Below are 5,536 nucleotides of genomic sequence, written 5' to 3' on the forward strand. Positions count from 1 at the left end.
TAAATTGCCTATGGCAATAGACCTGAGTTGTGCTCGGTTTGGAAAAAGAGAAAAAGAAACTCTCTAATACCAGGGCCGCAACTAGATGCTTGGTCAGCCGGGGCAAGCTTGCGCCCCCTCTAGTCCGGCGTTCGGGGCACCAGATCCGCCTGCATCCCCCTAGTTGCGGCCCTGTCTAATACTAATACTAATACAAATGTCACAACAGCGATAAAATCATATATCTCGAAAATTATTTTATTCAAGTTTATCGGAGGGCAAGCATCCTGAGTCTGCAGGTTCCGGTGTCCTTACTCAACATAGTCCATGTAAAATGAACTTCTACCGATATACGTACGTATACAATCTCGAAAGAGTGAAAAATGAACATTTTTGTGAAAACAAGAGGACAGCCGAACAATAAATGCATTGTATTTACAGAAACGGAGGAAATTATCGTGTCCCGTAAAACGATACGTATCGTCTTCGTATTAAATTTCGTAAGGTTGAAAAGGGTTGACTCCCCACCTTGGGCCCTGAATGCCTTTTTCTTTTCAAGTTAAAGATTACACACTTTATTTCTAAAACTTTCTAAAATACCACAAATAGCTGTTTTTTTTTTTTTTTTTTTTTTTTTTTTGTGTGTGTGTCTCATTAATTGATTCAAATTTATTTTTTCCATTCCCCCAATAACCTTTTCTAGTGAAGGAAAAATATTGAATATTTTTCAATATATTCATCTATGTGGAGATATACTATCTATACTACTCTATTCATCATGGTAGAGATATACTCGAATCGAAAAATATGTTATGGGAGGGAGAACGGTCTGGGCCAGCACCTCCTAGAGAGATAGAGATACCTCTATCTCTAAGAGGTGCTGTCTGGGCCCGCCTCTAAAACATTACGATTTTTCCCAAAAAAATAAGTAAAGTTTACTTATAGCTCAGTGGCAAAAAATAAGCAAAGTTGCCAAACACAAAAACGACGCCAATCGCGGGAAATGATGAGCCACTTCAAATTGCAGTGAATTAAAATAAAAAACATGGCAAATATGTGATGAATATTTTTATTTGTAGTCCTAATTGTCATAATATAATTTCTGAGCTGAGAACAAAGGTGACTTAAGCGAGGATGCAAGGGGTGCGGTGCACCCGGGTGGTAGCCTAAGCTTTTGTTTAGATACACAAATTATTGAAAGTTTGGAATAATGAAAATTAAAAGACACCACGCGCTGTCATTCTTTCAAGGCATATCTTGACAGCGGAAATGTTGAGAAAACTTGGGGGAACAGACAGATCCTGGGGCCGTAATACCAGAAACAAGAATGGACTCTATGCATTACTTTTCCCGAACATGGTGCAGGAAAGTCTGCATTTTGGTCAGCCATGGCCCCCACATCCCACAGTAGGATCCCCCTAGGCTGGGATCTTTGATGAGCCCCCAGGTAGGACTTTTCACGGGGCTTTTGATAATATAAAAATATAGATGATAATTGTCCCGGCCTGGAGCCCTGTCACAGCCCCACCCAGTAATTTTTCAGGAACGGTCAAATAAAGGCAAAGGAAAAAATTAATTAAATTAATATCACTTGTCCAGTGTCTGAGGCATCAGAAACCTCCACTTCCTTTATTTCCACCTTATTAGGAAGCTTGAAGTAAGTATACATATTTTGGCGTTAATAAGGTTCACTGTATGAAAAAAAAAATTAGAATAATTGAAAAATTCAATCCTAAAAGGAACGAAAATATCAGGGTTCATCAACAAGAGCTGAATGTGGAAAAAGTTATCTGGCATAATTAAGAACAGTAAAATCATTCTAGACCAAAGAAAACCCAAGGCCGTTTCTTGGAAAGCGGGACGTATGGTCAATCAGAGTTTTAGTTAAACATCGGTGTGCGGCTTCGAACGAGTAAAAAATCAGGTTTAACACTCAGAGTTCCCTTGGCTAAAGCCCTTTCAGCCTTCCACCACGGATATCTTCAGGGGGCGGCACACGAGGTTTTCGACCCGGACGGCAGGTAAGCTTGAGCCGCCCCGGTTGAGAAGATAATTTTATTCATTTATTTGATGATTTAAATGAAGAATAAAAAGACAAGTAGGCATGGATGAAAATGCGTGAAAAACCGGGACATATTTGAAAAAAAAAAGTCAGGACAACCAGAAAAAAAGGGATAACAGGAACAATCCCGGGATTAAGATGGGACGTATGGTCATACGAATGCTATGAAATCATGTTCCTAAAAATATGGAACGTATGGTCATTAGTACCGTGAACCACCCTTTCCCCAACAGGGAAAAAAAGTGATCATAAAAGAAAAGAGGCACCAGTGCTATGATGAGTAGCCATTGCAAAGGCCTTCTTAAAATACCATAGACAGCTCTGTCCGGCCTGGTTTAAAAATGATGATTAATTACAATATCACAGTGCCTTTTTATCATTTATCAATGGACAGTAAAACAGGTTTAAATAATTTTTGGAAGAACTTAAATTTATGTTTTGTTTATTTCGAAAATGTATGTATTTGTACTTTGTGGCAGTGTTTACCAAACTTTTGGGTGTAATGGACCCCCTTTAGTGAAAGTCAAGGCACCACGGACTCCCTGTAGGGAAGGTTCATTTCCATGATATCCAAAATGTATTTTATAATTTGCTTATAAAAAAATTGAAGCAATAAATTACAATTTCACAACGCTAAGTGCGTCCTTTGAAAATTATCCCACGGGCAGGGCCGTCGTAAGAGTATCATGGGACCCCGGGCCAAGTGGTTTTTCGGAGGCCCTATCTGGTAAATCCTAGAAAATTTCAACTGGATTTCATTTTTGTGAGGCCCCTCTTCTCTTGAGGCCCCTGGGCCGTGCCCGGGTGGGCCCATGCGTTAAGACGGCACTGCCCACGGGAATCCTTAGGAAAACGCTGCTATACAGTGCACATGATTTTATGTTTGGGGTGATTCAAGTATGACGTCAGCATCGATTGGGAGGGGTTCCGATTTGTTGACTTTTGATGACAAGGGGAATTTGGATGATGTTTACGTCATCAACCACCCTTTATAAACATGAAATATTCTTAATGGCATTTTACTCTGTACGCCAAAAACGAGTAAACCCTTTTGCTAGTTTGTGGGCACCTGAACTAACAATCTTCCTGTTGATAAGTCCCCTACAGAGTCACTTTAGTGATCTCTAAATGTTTCACGCATCCAAGTGATCTGGAAATGTGTTGCTGGCTGCTTAAGTGCTCTGGATCTGTGCCATGCGTCATACAAATGATCCGTGATTATGTCGCAGATCAGTTAAGTAATTTGGGAATGTGCCATGGGTAACATGAGTGATGTAGCACCGCACTGAAGGAGCACCAGTGCTCTAAAACTGTGTCACATGTCACTCAAGGGATCTCTAAATATGCCATGGGTCGCTTAAGTATTCTGGAACTGTGCCGTGGGTCACTTAAGTGATCTGTGAATATGCCTTTTAGTTTATTTTTATAAAATTACATTTGATGGGTACAGGCGGCAACATAACCTCGAGGGCCACATTTGGTCCGTGAACCAAAGGGTTTACCATATATAACTCAGAGGGTGAGTTGCAATGAATTTGTTAAAAAGAAATTGTGAGTTCTTAGCCTTCAAATAGCATTGAATTTAACAGAAATTGGTTTTAATAACATAAATTTATTTTCTTCCAAAATTTTAGTTTTGCTTACAAGGAGGGGTTGAAAAATGGCTTAAAAATTTGACGTAATTCAATGGCCCCTACACTATTCAGTAAGGTTTATTGCACGTAAGTCTATTTTAATGAGTAATATTCTTCATCTTTTTTGTCTTTTAAGCTATTATATTGTGACATTAAAATTTAAATAATTATATTTTGTACAAAATAGTTTTCATTATATAACTCAAAGCATAGAGTTAGCTGAGTAATTAGTTGAAAGTATATCGTGGAACTTTCAATGTACTACAGAGAATTATGGTTTCCTCAAATTTCTCTATAGACTCATTAATGTCAAGAATTCATTGCTTATAATTTATTATGTTTTTGTTTATATCTGATGGGAAAAAAATTTCTTCAAAAGGATCCCAATTAGGCCTATCTTCTTTTCCAAGGCTTTCCACTGGAGTATGCCATAATGTTTTGGAGACCATATCTACAGAAGGACATAAACATGGTTAAAGGAGTACAGAGAAGACCTATGCATATACCATGAAGTATTAATGCACCATCAAGCGACTGCTTTGAGACGGGGCCACCAGTATCGATTGGTAAGGGACAATTTTAGGTTGTTGTGTCACGGGGTGAACTATCTCTGCAGTCCTTAGTAACTACTAGTCCTAATGAACCACCGGTCGGAGGACTGCAGCTAAGGACCGCTTCAACTACTAGTAGTTAAGAGGTACTATGAACTACCAGTCCTTAAGGTCATGTGACGTGAAACAGTAGTTAGAGGGAGAGAAAATTTTTGGTTTCGAGAGTAACAGATCGCTAACCAATCGGGATGCCGTTTGAAGCCTACAACTACTATTAATTATTTAACAATCGTTTTTCCGCAGTGGGTGGTGGCAGCGATTTCATGTTTACAACTGATTGTAAACAAACTTTTTTTTCCGAGGGACTCGCCACACATTTTTGTCACCCGTGCTTTGCAATTTTTTTTACTCTAACATCGCCAGCTAGTTTAATTATTTTGTAAACGTATGAGACGTTGCATTTTTCATCTTGCGACTTATTTTAGAATAAGATTCGGTATTTTTCTTGTCCGAGCTCATGGATCCCACTTTTGGATATTTGAAAAAGGGAGTATCTGGGACCCCAGCTGCATATAAGCGGGTCGCATACTGATGAAATCAAAATTTGAAAAAAAGAAAATTCTTACAACAAAATGCAAAATTTTAAATTAAGGTTACCGGCACTAGTTGAGCCTATGGTCGTAGTGTGCCTTTCCGGGGCAGACTTTCCCTTTTTTTTTGGGGGGGGGGGCTTTTCTTGAAAGGGTTATTATGCAAAATAATTGTAGACTTTTGGGCCCCCTATTCGCCTCGGGGGCCCTACTTGAGGCCCCAGCTGAATACTATTTTTAATATTGAGTGCCACTTTTTTTTAAGACCAATTTGTTAAAAATGATTTTTTATTATCCATTTTTATTCCCTTTAAATTCATTGAAACAATGAATTGCAAATTATTTTCGGAGCAACTAAAATATTAAATTATTGATAATTTATAATTAAAAGAATTAACTGCCTTGCTGCGTATTGTAGTTCTATATTTTAAACTATAGGTTTCTCCTCGGTATTAAAAATTATCAGAACATTTTCTATGAATGAGCACTTACCTGTTAATGGAAGTGAATACTTCAATATTTAAAATATATATATACGTCTATATTAAAGATCTTTCATCAATTTATCTGTTTCATATTTAGCTTCCAACAAATAATTTCACCTGATAACTTTCATTTTGACAATATATTTCATTTGAGTTGATTAGAAGATGAATGATTGATTGAAATTGATTAATAGAAACATGAATTAAATAACTTGCACATATGATTTGTCATACA

At 37.8% G+C, this 5,536-nt stretch overlaps 1 long non-coding RNA gene across 1 annotated transcript; it reads left to right on the plus strand.

The window, feature by feature from the left end:
• The first annotated feature begins 2,318 nt into the window (after positions 1-2,318).
• On the plus strand, positions 2,319-4,224 carry LOC149072060 (uncharacterized). Its single transcript, XR_016194558.1, has 3 exons — positions 2,319-2,443; positions 3,676-3,762; positions 4,055-4,224. It is a non-coding gene; the product is annotated as an uncharacterized LOC149072060 (long non-coding RNA).
• The last annotated feature ends 1,312 nt before the right edge of the window (positions 4,225-5,536 follow it).

Source organism: Pholcus phalangioides, unplaced genomic scaffold (genome assembly GCF_987345545.1).
Source record: "Pholcus phalangioides strain wild (caught in Gottingen) unplaced genomic scaffold, Ppha-v1.0 ptg000018l_1, whole genome shotgun sequence".
Classification (NCBI taxonomy): domain Eukaryota; kingdom Metazoa; phylum Arthropoda; class Arachnida; order Araneae; family Pholcidae; genus Pholcus; species Pholcus phalangioides.